Here is an 18460-nt window from a genome sequence, read left to right on the forward strand (position 1 = left end):
ATAGATTTTTATACTGAGCTTATATGGTGGAAATGGGGGTAGAAATGTGTGTGGAGACAAGGGAGGAATGTGAATGAAGCCCATGCCAAGAAAGCCATAAAGTGAGCTGAGAGTAGATGGATAGTTGTACTGTCTCATTCATAGTTACTCAAAAATGATATGGAGGTGGGGAATTTGAATGAGACAAAACCCTTCTTGAAGAGTTTTGGTGAAGGGAGAGGGAATGGTGGGAGATGCAAAGCAAGGAAGAAAATGGGAAGAAGAGAAAGGGGGGATAGCTTTTAAAATAAATATAATGTAACAAAATTCTCACTGAGGAATGACCATCCACATCCATATAATACTCAAGGAAACCCCCCTGTTCATTTGTGTCACAGGGTGGGCTGGTCCCTTTAAGGGAGTTTGGGCTCAGTCTCACCTGTGCCTGATTTACCTCTCAGAGCATGTATCTGAGAACCCGGGCCTGCTAGGAGCTACAAGGGTAGCTTGTGGTCGAGGGAGCAGAGCTCGTAGGAAAAGCTGTGTGCTGAGAGGAAGTCTAGCAATGGGCCATATGACAAAAGGAAACTGGTGGGAATAGCTGGAAGGATAACAGCTTGCTGAGGAAACTCCTACGTAACCCTGTGAGACTTAATTACAGAAGCTCAGAAAAAGGTTGAGTAGTGGAAAGGGCCCTTCATTGCAGGTTAAGTGAAACGAGAGTGAACTATAATATTATGGGGTGGAAACACGAAATTAATTTGCTGTATAATAAGTGTTTCCTTTTTAAAATGAACCCTAAACAGTTACTAAATCACAAAGCCTATGTTTATATAAAAAGACATATTATTTTGAGTTGTGAATTCCTATTTTTCTTCAAAAGAAATACCCATGCTGTATCAGCCAGCCAGCGACTTTGCCATGTTCCATCAAAGTGCCTTACAACTATTAATAGACTTGGGATTTGTTTGAACACAAACATTGTGCTGTAACTGTAGGCTTAGGCCTTGTCTACATCACACAGTTTTGTTGACAAAAGTCAGGCTTCGTCAAAAAAAACAGTGGAGGTGAACACACAACAATGCTCCTCCCGCTGATTTAACTCTCCTGATATGCCAACACAATAAAACCACGTCAATGAGTGGCATAGAGCTTTTTGTGACACAGTTAGAGCAACGCAGTGTCAGTGTAGACAATGCGCTTGCTTAAGTCACTCTAAGTGGCCCTCCAGGAGGTCTCCCACAATGTCCATCATGACCGCTCTGGTAAGCAGTTTGTACTTCACTGCCCTGCAGCCAGGTACACAGGCACCCCCCTTTAAAGCCCTGGGAATTTTTGAAATTCCACTTCCTGTTTGCTCAGCATGGACAGCTCACATTGCATCTTCCCAGCTGACCATGCAGCAAACGCACTCTCAGCTTTCCACAGCAAACGCGCTCACGCCTGGAGTACACCAGAGTTGCTGGGAGGAGAGGCTGTGCAGTTGCAGCTCCGATCCAGCCGTAGGAACTTTGACACCTATAAACAAATTACTCGTGTCATGGATGACAAGGGACTCAAAAGAGACATGTAGCAGTGCTGTGCTAAGATCAAAGAGCTGAGGCAGGCATACCAGAAGGCAAGGGAGACCAACCATTGCTCTGGTGTGGTGCCAATAACATTCCGCTTCTACAAAGAGCTGCATGCCATCCTTGGTGGCAATCCCACCTCCACTGCCATAAGCCCTGTGGATACTTCAGGGGGACTGGAGGCAGTGGTCAGATGAGTCAACCCTAAGGATGAAGTGGTGGATGAAGAAGTCGAGTTGAAGGAGGATGTGAGCCAGATGCGTGGTGAGCCAGAACCTCTTTTTGACTCTGGAGGGGTCTAGCCAGTCCCAGTACTCCAGCTCTGGCATGCCTGAAGCAGGAAAGGGGAGCTCTAGTAAGTACTCATTTTTCTTTGATAGTGCACAGTTATATGAGGTAGAGGTGTCCTTTATTTCATTACATGGTGCACGTGGGAGAAGGGATAGAAATTAACAACACTAGGTACTATTTGTATCTGCATCGCATTCCCTTGTGCAGCTACACAGTGGGGGCCCCGTGGAAAAGTTTGTTAATGTACATCAAGAGCTCCAAGGAATCCTCCATAGAGATCTCTAGGAAACCTTCCTGCAGATACTCTGCAATCCTCTGCCGAAGGTTCCTTGACAGAGCTGCTTTGTTTCTTCTCCCATTGTAGGAAACTTTGCCGTGCGAATCGGCAATTACTTCCAGAGGAACCAAAACAGCACACAGGTGAGCAGCATAGGGACCCACTCTGAAGCTGCACACATGCAGAAGATGCACCCTGGCATCTTCAGTTACCCTCATGTGATTTCAGCTTCGATTGCCCCCATCTGTGGAAAACAGTGCCAATATTCAGAATAGTCTCCCCAGGCGCATGTACTGATCCCCTTCTGCTGAAACCATGCAGATCCTTTGTCCTGTCTTGCACCCCTCCTCCCGGACTGAACTCACCATGTTTAGTGGTGTGGCCGTGCTGCATGCTTTCCAAGGGAAAGTGAGAAAGTATGTAGCTTTTATGATTCAAGACTGTGAGTGCACACACAGTACTGACTCTGTGTATTGTTTCTTTTGCTTCCGTAGATGTGCCCTTGAGGGCCAGCCACTACACACTGGCGGAGCGCTTCTGCCAGATAAGGAAGCAAATGAGAAGGAGTAAGGAGGACACAGTTTCACGAAGTGCTGCCATCATCAGATCAGGCCGATAGTGAGCATAGAGTGTGGAGAGAGACAAACAAAAAACTAGAACAGGATAGACAGAAGTGGAGACAGGACCAGCAGCAGATAATACAGGTTCAGGAGTGGATAATAAAGCTCATGGAGATGCTGAGGTCCCTGACTGCAGGTGAAACATAGGAGTGCTTGATTCCTCCTGCAGCCCGTACAGAACTGCCTTCCTTGCCCTCCCCAAACTCCCACACTCACACATTCCTCTCACATTCCCGGCCCGATGCAGTACCCCTTGCACTCCACCCCTAGGGATATTTTCCGTAATGACAGCTGGACTTACACACTGCTGTGAGATCCTTACTTCAGAGAGTGCTGTTCACTATCATGTCCCTTGTAAGAAATGTTAATTTGTGTATTGCTGTTAAATAAAAATTGAGTCTTACAAAGACAGAGATTCTTTATTTGAGGATGGTTGCAATAGAAATTCATACACAATGGGAATCGCCACATTTGCAGACTACAATTAATGCTCAGCCAGGAATCATTACAGGGGTCATTCAATGTGGCAAGTAAACAAAGTCTGGCTCAATTAATTACAGAAAGACACATTACTGGGGCTCATTGTCAAAATGCTGCTTCAAAGCCTCCCTGATTTGAATAGCCCCTTGGTGAGCCCCTCTAATAGCCCTGGTGTCTGGTGTCAAAATCAGTCGCCAGGTGATCCACCTCAATGCTCCACCCCAGGAAACTTTTCCCCCTTGACTTCACAAATGTTATGCAGAGCACAGAAGGCTGCTATGACCATGGGAATATTTTCTTCACTGAGTCTAGCCTGCCACAAAGGCAGGGCCAGGAAGCCTTTAATCTGCCAAATGCACCTGCTGAACCTGTTGTTGAAGCGCTCCTTGCTGCTGTCAAGGTTTCCGGTGCATGGCTTCATGAGCCACGAGAGTAAGGGGTAGGCTGGGACACCCAGGATCACTATGGGCATTTCCACATCCCGTATTGGAATCTTCTGGTCTGCAAAAAAATTCCCTGCATGCAGCTTTCTATATAGCCCAGTGGTCCTGAAGATGCACGTGTCATGCACCTTCCCTGACTATCCCATGTTGATGTCAATGAAATGACCTCAGTGACCCACCAGCGCATACAATACCACAGAGAAGTAGCCCTTTCTGTTGATGTACTGCATCACAAGATGATATAGGGCCAAAATTGGGATATACGTGCCCGCTGAAGTTAGCGAATCCCATTGCCGCAAAGCCATCCACTATTTCCCACACATTGTCCAGAATCACAATCCTTCGTACTAGGATGTGATTAATGGTCCTGCACACATTGCAACCCCTACAGTGTACTTTCCAACTCCAAACTGATTCGAGACTAACCAGTAGCAGTCTGGAGTTGCCATCTTCCACACAGCAATCGCCACTCGCTTTTCCACCATTAGGCCAGCTCTCATTTTGGTGTCCTTGTGCCGCAGGCCTAGGGCAAGCTCTGGACAGAGTTCAAGGAAGGTGGCTTTATGCGTATGAAAGTTCTGCAGCCACTGCTCATCATCCCATACCTACATCACAATCCGATCCCACGACTTGGTGCTTGTTTCCTGAGCCCAACAGCGATGCTCCACCATGTGCAGCTGCTCCATGAATGCCAGCATCAATCTTGAAATGTTTCTTTCCAGGGCACACAGCAGGGCAGGCACCATGGATTCCTATTCAGATTCGCAGCTCATGAAACACTGCAGGATCAGCCACATTGTGTTCATAATGCTTATCCCAAGATTGGTGAGTGGTGCAGGATCCATGCTTTCAGGCAAAGATAGCAGGCACACAGTTTACAGGGGCAGCTGAAAAATGGCACGAAACACAGTAGGATGCCCTTGGAATTATGGGACCGAGAAAACTGCACTATAAGGTGATCATTCTGCCCCCATGATGCACTGCAATCCATTCCCAGAACTCCTAGTGGGAGAAGGTGGTGATTTGCACAGTGGGATAGCTACCCACAGTGCACTGCTCTCTCTGTTAGTGCTAGAATACCAACTGTGGACGTGCTCTGCTGACACAAGGAGTGTTGTGTGAACACGTGCAAGCGATGTAATTACAGCAGTTTATGATCGTCAGTGGAACTTAAGTCAACTTAACTCTGTAGTGTAGACACGACCTTAGTCTCCACTACAGAGTTTTGCCGGCCTAGCTATGGTGGCTAGGAGTGTGGAAAAAATTGGCATAGCTATGCCAGCGAAACTCCCCAGTGTAGAAGCAGCTATGCTGACAGAAGAGTGCTTTTGTCAGCATAGCTAATGTCTCAGGGGCGAAAGGGGGAGGGGGGCTAGCTATGCTGGCAGAAAAACTCCTGCCAGCATATGCTGCACCTACGATAGGGGTCTCTGCTGGTATAGCTGTGCCAGAAAGGTATTTGTAGTGTAGAGAAGCCCACAGAGGTATTGTTAAAGTCCTACAGCCCTCCAAGTGTGGATGTAGTTATACCTCTATAAAGGTGCTTATACTGGTAGAGCTTATTACTGTAGTGAAAGGGGAACAAACTAAGAGTATTAGGCACCTTTGTATCAGTACGATTGCATCCACACTAGGGACTGTACCTAACCCACACCTGTATAAAAACTGCATGTTGACCAGGCTCTAGTCTCACAGCAAAGCCTATGAGATGATGCCCTTTTTTACAGGTAGGGAAGCTGGAGAAAGATTAAAGGACTTGACCAAGTTCAGAGGAAATCCCTGGCAGAACCAGTAAAACCGTCATCATGTGATTCCCAGTCCTGTGTCTTAACCACAGGTTCATCTTTCCTCCCCATGCAAAAGCATGTGAGAATTATAGCATTGTGGTTCATCCAGCAAAGCAATAAATGTTTAACGGAAAGCATCTTCAGTCAGTTCCCACTGTGGCTAAATGAATAAGCAGCATTCATCTAATTCTGTGAGGAGTGTGCATCTATCTTGCACCCCAGTCCTTGACTTCCAAGAGACAGCACCCTTTCCAAATAGCCATAATACTCTAGTGATGTGATGCAAGTCACACCTCCCAGACCAGCCTTGACTGTTGGATGCCACGTACGGTTTATTTAATGGAAGGTAGCATCCACTGTGTGCTATGTACACATTAGCGAAAATGCAGTGTGTTTACAGCGAAACAATGCAGACCCCTTTGATTTTAGTCTAATTCCAGATGATTAAAGATTCTATTTGTGTTTATTAAACCCATCAGTTTAACTAAATGCAACAGCAAAATAATCTCTATCTGACTTCAATGACCATATTTTTACTTAGGACTTAGCTTGGTAAATATGTTGAGGCTCAGTTTGATTAACCACAGTAATTACCAGAGCAAAAAAAAAGGAAATATATTTCATTTAATGATAATACAAGTTGCTTTTTCTTCCACTTTCATAGTACTTTAGTTATTGTCAAATGAATTCAAACTAGTTTCGATAAGGGCACTGCCACATGAATTGAAACCTGGCTTAAGAACGGTAAACAAAAGATAATGATAAACAGCCACATATCAAGTTGTGGAGAGGTGGATGCTACAGGGATCTTGCCTTATTTAACACCTTAATTAATTATATGGAAGTGAGAAAAGTTAAGAAAAGTCATAGATGATACTAGGTCATGTGGAATCACAAACACCAGTGAGGGAAGAGAAATAAAACAAAAGGAACTGCAGAGGGGGAAATATGGACAGAAAGCAACAAAACTGAATTCAGCTTAGAAAACTGCATGCGAGCGCATGTGGAGAAAACTAATCCAAAATGTGGCTATTGAATGGGAAGGAGAAACCTGGAAAACTGTAATATTGAAAAATATCTGGGAGGAAGGAAGTAAAAAGCTGTTCCACAGTGATTTATGTAGGAATCCTGCACTGGCAGAGGTATTGACAGGATGGCTAATTTCTGTCCCTAATTTGTGTGTCCAGTTCCTACCTTGCTTTACAGGGTGGGAAGAGCTCCATAAACGCTACTGGACCACATGAAGTGGCTGCACTCTGGTCTGACTAAATCCTCAGTGCACAAAAGTCAAAGGAGTAAATCATGGAGCGGAGATGAGTGGAGAACTCGAGCTTCCTGCCTCTGAGAAGTCATCCATCCACCCTGATCTTCCCTCTCTGTTGGGCTTTCTGCCTGCTCTGTGGGAACAGAGAAGGACCAGAGCCTTTGCTGTTCAAAAATAAATGCTTATTATGCAGGGAGAGCTGTTTGTGAGAGAAGAGGGAATTGCTAGAGTTTCGCTTTCTGTCTTTCCTCACTGTGAGTTCCAGGGGGTCTCATCTAAGCTGTCTTGTTGATAGAATTCCTTGCTCACAGTTCTGAAATGGAACTTTCTTCTTTGAGATTTCCCAGCTAACTGTCAGTCATCCATGAAAGGCCCACTCCTTGGGTCCTGGCACTGCATCTGCCCAGAGTTATGGTGGTTAGAATTTGTGACTCTACCTCTGGATATGGGGAGGAATTTGAGGCTGCATAAACACTGTCACACATCCCCAAAGGCTAATCCCACCCACACAGTATGCATTTAGGCAGGCTGTGGAGGACACAGAAGACTCTGTGTCCTGGATTAGACCTTCTGATTCTATGATTTATTTTTCCTTTCCTGAAATTATTTGGATACTCTATTGGTGGTGCCTTTTTCACTACCTCCCCTTCCCTGGAAACTTAAAAATACCACTACTGCAATACATTTTTACTTTGCAAATTCTTAAACTAGCTGAGCAGCTATTTCCAATACAGGGCAAATTTAGCACATGTCTATATTTCACAAAAGAGACATCCAGCTGGCCTCACTTTTATTCATAGACCTTAATGTGATTAGCAGAATGATAGACTGCTGAGTACATAAACAACTTGGGTACTGTGTGTCCAATATTAATCTTAGGAGTTCAGGAACATTTCAGCTCAGATAAGCAAAAAGAGCACAGGAGGGAGACGAATGTATGTGCTTGTCTGGTTTCTGGGGCACTTTAGGTGAGCTAAAACATTTTAATTTAGTTTATAAAATTTCAGTTGAATGGGGGAAAAAAAAGATACTCTTCCCCCTCCCACACCTTTCCAAAATCTTAACAAGAACAAGGAGGAAGCATAATCTAGGCAACAGGCATAGCAAAAGAGAGTAAATAGTAATCTGAAGCAAAGTATTCTATGGTTAGAATCTCTTAATGCACCTCTGCTGATATGTATTATTGATAGCAATAGATAGCTCATTCAGGAGAAAAGGGCATACATCGGAATATCCAGGATATGAAGTGACATAATTTGATGGTAAAATTTCACTAGAATAGTTTTAATAATGTGTTGGTTGATGGATAAAGGCTTAATATAAGATTGCTTCATTATGTGTTGGTAAATGGAAGTCAACACCACTAAGATCAGTGTAGATTCACGATAACGTTAATGGACAATGATGGAAAAGTTTTAATCTACTGTAGCAGGGGTGGGCAAACTTTTTGGCTTGTGGGCCACATCTAGGTATAGAAATTGGTGGGCTATGAATGCTCATGAAATTGGGGTTGGGGGCGGGAGGGTGGGAGAGCTCTGGCTGGGGGTGCGGGCTCTGGGGTGGGGCTGGGGGTTTGGGGTGCAGGAGGGTGCTCTGGGCTGGGACCAAGGGGTTTCAAGCGTGGGAGGGGGGTCAGGGCTGGGGCAGGGGGTGGCTCAGTGGTGCAGGCTCTGGATGGCGCTTACCTCAAGCAGCTCCCGGAATCAGTGGCATGTCCCCCACCCTCTGGCTCCTATGCGGAGGCGCAGCCATGCGGCTCTGCTGCGCACTGCCATGTCTGCAGGTGCCACACCTGTAGCTCTCAGCCGTGGTTCCCAGCAAATGGGAGCTGCTTGGGGTGGGGGCAGTGTGCCGAGTGTAGCTCCCTGACTGCCCCTATATGTAGGAGCTGGAGTGGGGACATGCCGCTGCTTCCGGGAGCCGCACAGAGTGGCCTCCGACCCCGCACCCTGGCTGGAGCGCCAGAGTGGGGCAAGCCCCAGACCCCACTTCCCAGCGGGAGCTTGAGGGACAGATTAAAATGGCTGGTGGGCCGAATCTCACCCACGGGGCGTAGTTTGCCCACCCCTGTACTATAGGCAAGTAAGTGAGCTATGAACTACGGTCAGAGAGTGAACTGTGTTTGTTTCTTATATACAAGTGGAATTGTACTTTACAAAATCTCTCTCATGGATGTAGTAATAGTGACTTGAATTTATATAACCTGTCAACCTGCATGTTCAAAGCAGTGTTGCCAACTCTTGTGATATTAGGTAATTTTTTTCTGTAGATTTTGGAATCAAGAGATTTCAGGAGAATTAAAAAATAAGTTTCTAGCCTTCATTGTTACAGAGGGAAACTTGAAAACATGACCCGAGTTCATCCTAAAGGTTCAGAAACCAGAAGGCAAGTAAAAAGCACCCCACATTTATTATAAAATACCTCATGATTTGGGGGACTGACTCATAGTTTTTGAATGCTTGAGATTGACAGTACTTCAAGGACCTCAATCCTGCAAATACAAACATGAGTCACTTTACCATTATTCAGTAGGACTATTCATGAGCATAACCCTACCTATGGGTATGTCTACATTGCAGCTGGGATCATGCTTCCCATTCCCAGCTTGAGCAGACACAGACATGCTAGCTCTGCTCGCAGGATAGCTGGGGTAGCACATGCAGCAGTTTGGACTAGTCAACAAAGTACAAACCCACCTGGACCTCTGTGTACATAGGGGGGCAGCTAGCCCAAGCCTCCTGCCATGCTACCCCTGGATAAACTGCCTTTTTAGCACACTAGCTGGAGTGGAGCTAGTCCATATCTGCCTACTTCAACTGAGAAGCACCCTCCCAGCTGCAGTGTAGATGTATCCTTTGTGTGTGTCTTTAGGTTCTGAGCCAAAGCGCTTTAAAAATATTGCAAAGGAATTGTATTGAATTACAGACTATAGGCCAGTGATGTGGCATTTGGATACATCAGGTCTGAATTTGCTCCTATTTGTGTATAAAACTAATTTCACCCACCATTGAACTGCAATGATGTGGACTGAGGTGACCCTCCAGATTGAAATTCAGAGAAGTTTTAACAGTGCGCAGCAGCAGCACCCAACATACCAAGGCAGGAAGTTAAAAATTCCTCCTAATGATGTCAAAGCCCTTTACAGCACTTGAATGTATCCTCACAACACTCCATGTGAAGAAAGGAAATCTTATTCCTGTTCTACGGGTCAAGAAACTGAAGCAAAGAGGGACTAAGACCCACATCCTCAAAAGTATTTAGGTGCCTAAATAACTCTTGAGGATCGGGGCCTAGATGACTTGCCTAAGATTACACATGAAGTTGTGGAGGAGCCAGGAATAGAACTCCGGAGTCTGATTCACCACTGCACTGTTCCAAGTTCATATGAGTGGAACTCCACTGAAATCAGTGAAGGTCCATTGGCATAAAAGTACTGCAATGGCAAATCCAGAACTTCTGGATCTCAGACCTGTGCCTTCATCATAAGAATATCTTCCTTCTGCTTGAATATGAATAAAAAATATGGGAAAAGGATGTCGGTGTGGACATTTATTAAAATATTTATTTGGGATATTTGTGAAATGTATTCGTTGGTTTTGTTTTGTACCATTTATATAGTTATATCTAGAACACCGGGAGTGGAAGATGGAGCCTGTCCTTTTACTAAGGGAGACTTTGCTTCAAAACTCATTGCATTATTTTTGGAAAGTAACTCCTTTCAGGCTGACATAATAAAATATGCTCTTCTGTAATCTGCTTGGACAGTAGACAATGTAGAGTTCATGGTGACAAACTTAGCTGCCATCGGTGGAGGTGAGAGATGCTGTCTCTGGAAACAGAGATGGAAACAGAGATGATGCACTCACCTGACCTCAGTGAACAGATATCTAACTAGTTAGTATTTGAAGTTTGTCCCCTCCGCATGCTGTGAAGAGTTTGCATAACTTTGTAAATCTATGTCTGGTTTAAACGAGGTCTGTCAAGTGATTAAAATTAATCACGATTAATCGCATGGTTAAACAATAATAGAATACCATTTATTTAAATATTTTTGATGTTTTCTACATTTTCAAATATATTGATTTCAATTACAACACAGAATACGAAGTACACAGTGCTCACTTTATATATATATATATATATTATTATTACAAATATTTGCACGGTAAAAAAACCGTGAAAGAAATAGTATTTTTCAATTCACCTAAGTACTGTAGTGTAATCTCTTTATCATGCAAGTTGAACTTACAAATGTAGAATTATGTACAAAACCCCCAGCATTCAAAAATAAAACAATGTAAAACTTTAGAGCCTACAAGTCCACTCAGTCCTACTCGTTGTTCAGCCAATCGCTCAGACAAACAAGTTTGTTTACATTTGCAGGAGATAATGTTGTCTGCTTCTTGTTTACAAGTAATCTGAAAGTGAGAACAGGCATTCTCATGGCACTGTTGTAGCCAGCATCGCAAGATATTTACGTGCCAGATGCGCTAAAGATTCATATGTCCCTTCATGCTTCAAACACCATTCCAGGGGATATGCGTCCATACTGATGATGGGTTCTGCTCGATAACAATCCAAAGCAGTGCAGACTGACTGTTCATTTTCATTACCTGAGTAAGATGCCACCAGCAGAGGGTTGATTTTCTTTTTTGGTGGTTCGGGTTCTGTAGTTTCCGCATCAGAGTGTTGCTCTTTTAAGACTTCTGAAAGCATGCTCCACACCTCATTCCTCTCAGATTTTGGAAGGCACTTCAGATTCTTAAACCTTGGGTCGAGTGCTGTAGCTATCTTTAAAAAATCTCCAGTGAAAGTGTTCTTAAAATGAAAAACATGTGCTGGGTTATCATCCGAGACTGAAAAGGAGTACCTGTGGCACCTTAGAGACTAACCAATTTATTTGAGCATAAGCTTTCGTGAGCTACTGCTCACTTCATCGGATGCATCGGATGCTGTAGCTCACGAAAGCTTATGCTCAAATAAATTGGTTAGTCTCCAAGGTGCCACAAGTACTCCTTTTCTTTTTGCGAATACAGACTAACATGGCTGCTACTCTGAAACCCATCCGAGACTGCTGTAACACGAAATATATGGCAGAATGTGGGAAACCAGAGCAGGGAACATACAATTCTCCCCCAAGGAGTTCAGTCAGAAATTTAATTAATGCATTTTTTTTTAACGAGCGTCATCAGCATGAAAGCATGTCCTCTGGAATGGTGGCAAAAGCATGAAGGGGCACACGAATGTTTAGCATATCTGGCACGTAAATACCTTGCAATGCCGGCTACAAAAGTGCTATGCAAATATCTGTTCTTACTTTCAGGTGACATTGTAAATAAGAAGAGGCAGCATTATCTCCTGTAAATGTAAACAAATTTGTTTGTCTTAGCGATTGGCTGCACAAGAAGTAGGACTGAGTGGACTTGTAGGCTCTGAAGTTTTACATTGTTTTGTTTTTGAGTCCAGTTATGTAACAAAAAAAATTTACATTTGTAAGTTACACTTTCACGATAAAGAGATTGCACAACAGTACTTGTATGATGTGAATTGAAAAATACTGTTTCTTTTGTTTATCATTTTTACAGTGCAAATATTTGTTATAAAAATATGTTTGATTAATACTTTGTTTTAAATTACAACACAGAATACAATATGTATGAAAATGTAGAAAAACGTCCAAAATATTTAATAAATTTCAATTGGTATTCTATTGTTTAACAGTGCGAGTAAAACTGTGATTAATCACGATTAATTTGTTTTAGTTAATCACATGAGTTAACTCCGATTAATCAACAACTCTAGTTTAAACTGGTATATTTTCCTGACAGGTGCTAGGCAGGTGTTAATGAACATATTTAGGTTTCGCAGACTTCAATATGTATAATATAAAAAGAAAAGGAGTCCTTGTGGCACCTTAGAGAGGTGCCACAAATCCTCCTTTTCTTTTTGCGAATACAGACTAACACGGCTGCTACTCTGAAACCTGTGTATAATATAATGTTTCTCTATAATGGGGGAGGGATATGGGGGGAGGGATAGCTCAGTGGTTTGAGCATTGGCCTGCTAAACCTAGGGTTGTGAGTTCAATCCTTGAGGGGGCCATTTAGGGATCGGGACAAAAATTGGGGATTGGTCCTGCTTTGAGCAGGGGGTTGGACTAGATGACCTCCTGAGGTCCCTTCCAACCCTGATATTCTATGATTCTATAAGCATTTTTTTCTATTTTCATCAATTTAAGCTTTCTCAGTTGCAGGAAATTATGGGGGTTGGACAACATGGGGATCAGACAATAATTATTGAATGACTATAGATGTTGGGATTCAAAATGTTAAAGCTTAATAGCTGTTAAAATACAAATTGTCAACATCGTATGAAAAAGTAAAACACCTTAAATCAAACTAATGAGATCTCAAGCAGCATTTTTCTTACTGTGTCTAGCTGTATATTTTGAGTATTAATTAATGGAAACATTTTTCATCAGTTTGTCTGTGTACAGTGAAATCAACATTTACTAACAAAAATCTAGTCCTTTCAAGCCTAAAAACATATTTTTGAATGCTGATTGCCTCTAGTATCACAATCACTTATGATTTTATTCTCCTTTGATTCTCATCTCTTTCCTAACACCTCGCTCTGACAAATTTTATCCAGCTAATGAAGCAACCTGCTGGAACAGCACCTTCAGTGCTGGCATTCAGGTTCCTACAAGAATAATGTGCCTGACACTTCTCTGTAAACACAAATCAGCTTTTTTCCACAGTGAGCCAGTTAACCCCATCTCCACTGCTGAGGTGAATTTCGATTTTTCTTTTAATTACCATTTTTAATTACCAGATTTAATAACAGAAAGCAAATGATTTAGAGAAATCCAATAATAAAGTGGGAGTATTAAGGTTTATTATCCATTGCACTGGTAATGCTTTGGTGTATATTGTGTGCCAGTGTTTTTTACCAGCATGTCATCTAACTCTGCTCAATAGCAGAAAAATAGGTAAGAAATTTCTTAGTGCACACATAGCTTTGGAGAATTGCTATGGCAGCAGTAGCCTAGATATTATGCTGGTGATTCAAAGAACAATATAATCATCTCTGCAGGTCAAGGTGGTTCAGTCTTTGCTGTCACACCACACTGATTGGCTATTTAGGGTTGCCGTTGAAAACCACTTAAACTGCAACTAGGATGCTGCAGTGCAGTTCCACAGAGGCTTTCACCAGGTTAGCTGATGATACCTTTGCTCCAGTAACTGCACCTGGTGGCTTATAGTTCAGCAATTATGCTTTAGTGTCTTCCTTCTGGTATATTGAGCTATAAATAACAGGACCAGTCCACCTGACTGCTTCCCATACCCTCTATGACAGCATTTTTGATTGATTGGGTTAGAGCATCTCACAGTGCACACAGAGGCTTCTCCGTCCAAAGCCCATGACTTTGGAATGATTATTCTGGGGCAAGGCTAAAATGTTTTTTTATTTTCTTTTTCAATTTATCTATGTGGGTTTCTTTTGCTGGGCTTAGTTTTATATTTTTGGGAGTTCTAAATGTATTATTATTATTTTATGTTATTTTTAGAGTTGGGACATTGTTGTCAATTACCATTTTTATTACGGGGCTTGGATGTCTTTGGGCATTAGCATTTAATAAAAATTGATTTTTGTTTTCTTATTTAGGCGAGTTTAACTGTTTATAAGATTAATGGCTTAAATTTTCTCAAAAGACTAATGATTTTGGGCCTCCAATCTGAGGATCATTTTCAGAAAGTGCTGAGCACCTGCTCTCTGAAGATCAATATCCTTTAAGTCATTTCAATTTGAGTACCCAAAAACTGAGGTACCCATAACCACTCGTCACTTTTGAAAATGTTATGCCCTTAAACCTAACAATATTTAAATCAAAATTATACCTGCATAGTGGTTCTAGTCACCAATAAAAGACAGGATACCAATAATTTCTAAATGGCCACAATGGGTAGATAAGCCATTGTCTCCCAGCCTTTTTGGGCAACGGAACCAACTACAACGTTGGCTATTCCCACTAGCGCAGGTTGACTCCCATTCCTTTGTACCTGCTCTGACCTTCATTGGAGTTTGGGTTCCTCTCAAGCCCAATTTCACAATAGCCAGTAGGGGGCAAGGAGCAGCCCAAGCTCAACGGCGACCAACAACACAACTGAATAGGAGGCAAGTAGTGGTGGCACACTAGAATTCAAGACAGGGACTCAGCATTAAGATGTGAGTGAAAGTCAGGACCCTATTAATCGAAGGGTTACCCAAACAAGTTACTGTTAGGGGGCTTATTCCTTCACCCACTTACTTCCCTGGTCCTTCTCGCATGAACAGAGAGCAACAATACCCGAAGTCCAAAGGTGCAAACAATTCGATGTTTATTGGGGTGAACTTCCAGCAAGCATGATTCCAGTTTCCTTCCTTAGTATCCTCCTTCCCAGCTCTGACACCACAGAGCCTTACACCTGTGTCCCTGTTCCCATTCCTACCCTTAGCCAAACATGATTTCAACTTCCTTACTCCCATTCCCTGTTCCCATTTCCCCTTTAGCAAAACATTATTCCAATTTTCTTACCCCCATTCCCTGTTCCCATCTCCCCCTTTAGCAAAACATGATTCCAATTTTCTTACCCCCATTCCCTGTTCCCATCTCCCCCTTTAGCAAAACATGATTCCAATTTTCTTACCCCCATTCCCTGTTCCCATCTCACACACCCACATGCCCACCCACACCCAGTCACTTCCTCATTGACTACAGATTATATAGTAAAACTTGAGTTCTGCTTAGCTATACCTTAACCAATCATTTTCCTGAAATTTAACTAACCAATCCTAACATATTGTAACATGATTATGTAACCAATTATATCCCACCACCTCAATTAGTTTACACCCAGCAAAATTAATTATACAGCAGACAGGAACAATCACAGAACCAGACAGAGATTATACAGACAAACAACAGCAAAGTGGGAACTATAATGACAAAACAATACAGAAGTGAGGATTTCACATCCCAGCTATTGATAAGTGAGTTCTTGCCAGACAGGATGCTATCAAACTAAGTTTCCTTTTACATTTTCTAGGCACTTCCCTTCCTCTGGAGGTGATAGGAATACAATCCTGTCCTGATAGTGCCTAACAGCCCAATAGCACCTTATTTCAATGTGACTAGTTTGGAATGTGAGGATGTGACCGTTCGCTTCCCAGCTTATGGCTGCCTCTGCTGCTTAGCCAAAGGCCTGAGCCTAAGCACAGGGCCACAAACTGTCACAGTAAGAGAAGGCCCTTACACTGGCAGACAGTGGTTTTGATTCTTTCTTTTATACCTCTATCACTAGCCAAGTGATAAGAATACACCTAAATTCTTAGAGTATAGGCCTTTACAGACAGGCCTGAATATCTATATCCTAACAGTTACTTTGGTCATTGCCAAAATACATGGATGGAATGAATCCCTTCCCCCTATTTTTCAAGCAGACTATAGAATAATTAAATATGTTCCCAAACTGACTTAGGTTAGCACTTTCAGAGGAGAAAGAATCTGCTCAGTTCTTCCAAACATTTCTGTTTCATTGAAAAACAGTTAAAAATAACAGGGTAGAATTAACAAGATGTAATACAAAGCTAAAATATATGTCTAAATTGAGATAATGGCCAAAAGACTTTTGGCTGTTGGTTTGCTTGGCTCTGGGAATATGATTCTATCACTGCCTGTTGTCATATATTTATCCAGAAATATACCCAGATGCTGCTGTACTTGTGTTATTTTTATTAAGACCCCTCCATGGACTTGAATATTAGCAGGGCATGAGGTTACATTCTGCAGGAGGTAGTTGCATGTCTGCTTATTTTTTTTTTTTAATGGATAGCTGAAGGCTGAAGTCCAATGTGTGAATGTCACACTATGGGATATATAAAATCGTACTATGGATAGCACAGAAAACTCTTACATGTGACCAGACAGACTCATGTTACCAACAAAGTATCTGGAAGAAATCTGAAGATATTCTTAAAGTGTACAAAATATAGGCCCCAGACCTGCAGTTCTTACTTAGACAAAGCTCCTCATGATCTCTCAGTTGATGTTTTGCCTGAGGATTGAGCAAGGATTGCAGGACTGGGATCATATTGTGACCAAAGAGTTGGATGTGATCCTGACTCTAGATGCATGCATTTGAGGCTAGTGTTGGCTATAAATGAGTGGTCAAAAGCCCATTGGGATTCTTGCCATTGATCTCACAGGGCTCTGGTCAGGCCCATAATCTCTAGCATACATTGTATGTAGTCCCAGATATTTATGTAGAGCTATGAGCTTTGAACTTTTGATATGAAAAATAAAAGCAGGAAACTCCAGGCATATGTCAATATATTAATTAATATCCTATTTGAGTCTTGACACCATTCTATATTTTTATGCCATCACTTTGTATGCACATGCTTAATGAGAAAAGACATCCTATTTCACAAAGGGATCCAGAAACAGCCAGGCCAGAGTAGACCAGTCCATTTATGCCAGGATCCTGTCTCTGATAGTGCCAGAAACTATACGTTAGCCAATAAATACAGAAAAGGGAGCCACTAATAAACAGAAGGAAACCAAAAATCCATGGAAAACATTATAACCAGACACATGTATCTGACTAACATAGATGTCACCTGTAGGGCTTTTAGTGGGCGGACATATGGATACTAAATGACTACATCTATATTTCTGTAGTGTATGTTGGTAGCAGCACAGTTCAGTACTGACCTTTATACATTTCAAACACAATTACCTATGCATTAGTCCTAACAAATTCCTCTAGCTCAATCCGTTCAGAAAGCCACTAACAGTAAATAACATGAGTATGCTGATGCATAAATTTTACATACTACAGGATGACTTACAGCATCACAAGGGATTTTGAATGTATTAAATCAGTCTGTTTGACATTTAGGGGAGTGACTGTTATTAACAGTACTGGGATACATCAAAGCTTGAAGCAGAAAATAAAGAAAACATCTATAACAAAATAAAGATGAAAATATTTATAACAATCAGTTACGTCCCATGGGCCTGATCCTGGTCCCTGAAGATCAATGGCAAAATTCCCATTGATTTTGCTGGGAATGGGATTAGGCTCCAAGTATCTCTTCAAAGAGAATACTAAATATTTTGCAGTCACATATAACAGCCTTGCAAGCTCATCATGCAAATTTACCAGCTCAGGCAAAAATTCTATGAATCTACTCTTCATTCCAACCCACTGTAGATTTTTAATAGATATTTCAAAATAATAATAATATTTTGTATTTATATAGTATTTTCCATATGAATAAGAATTTATGTAGTACCTTCCATATGGATAAACTTTACAAATATTGAGTGAAGCATAATCAGCCCTGAGAGAAGAGGATTATCACTCCCCATTTTATAGACTGAGCAAAGTAAATTGCAGAAAGTTTAAGACCAACAATTTTAAAAGTGGCCACTTATTTCTCAGCTGTTGAATGCTCAACTTGAGCCAGCCAAAACCTGATTTTCTGCAGCACTGTGCAACCAGCGCTTCCATTGACCTCAAATGGATTTGTGTGAACTCAGTACCTCTGGAAATCAGGCCTGTGTTTTGAATTAGGTACAGTGGACACTCCTGAAAATTTTGTCCTTAGTGACTTGCCAAAGTTGTCTGAGGAAATCTTTGCTTGAGTCCAGAAGAGACCCTATATTTCCCAGGTCTCAGTCTCCTATCTTAAACTCAGGGTCAT

General features: G+C 42.1%; 1 protein-coding gene across 6 annotated transcripts in view; it reads left to right on the forward strand.

Annotated features, from left to right (window-relative positions):
* Positions 1-18460, forward strand: part of FAM184B (family with sequence similarity 184 member B) — a 98072-nt gene that overhangs the window by 25483 nt on the left and 54129 nt on the right. The window lies entirely within an intron of this gene.

This window comes from Caretta caretta, chromosome 4 (assembly GCF_965140235.1).
Source record: "Caretta caretta isolate rCarCar2 chromosome 4, rCarCar1.hap1, whole genome shotgun sequence".
In the NCBI taxonomy this organism is placed as follows: domain Eukaryota; kingdom Metazoa; phylum Chordata; order Testudines; family Cheloniidae; genus Caretta; species Caretta caretta.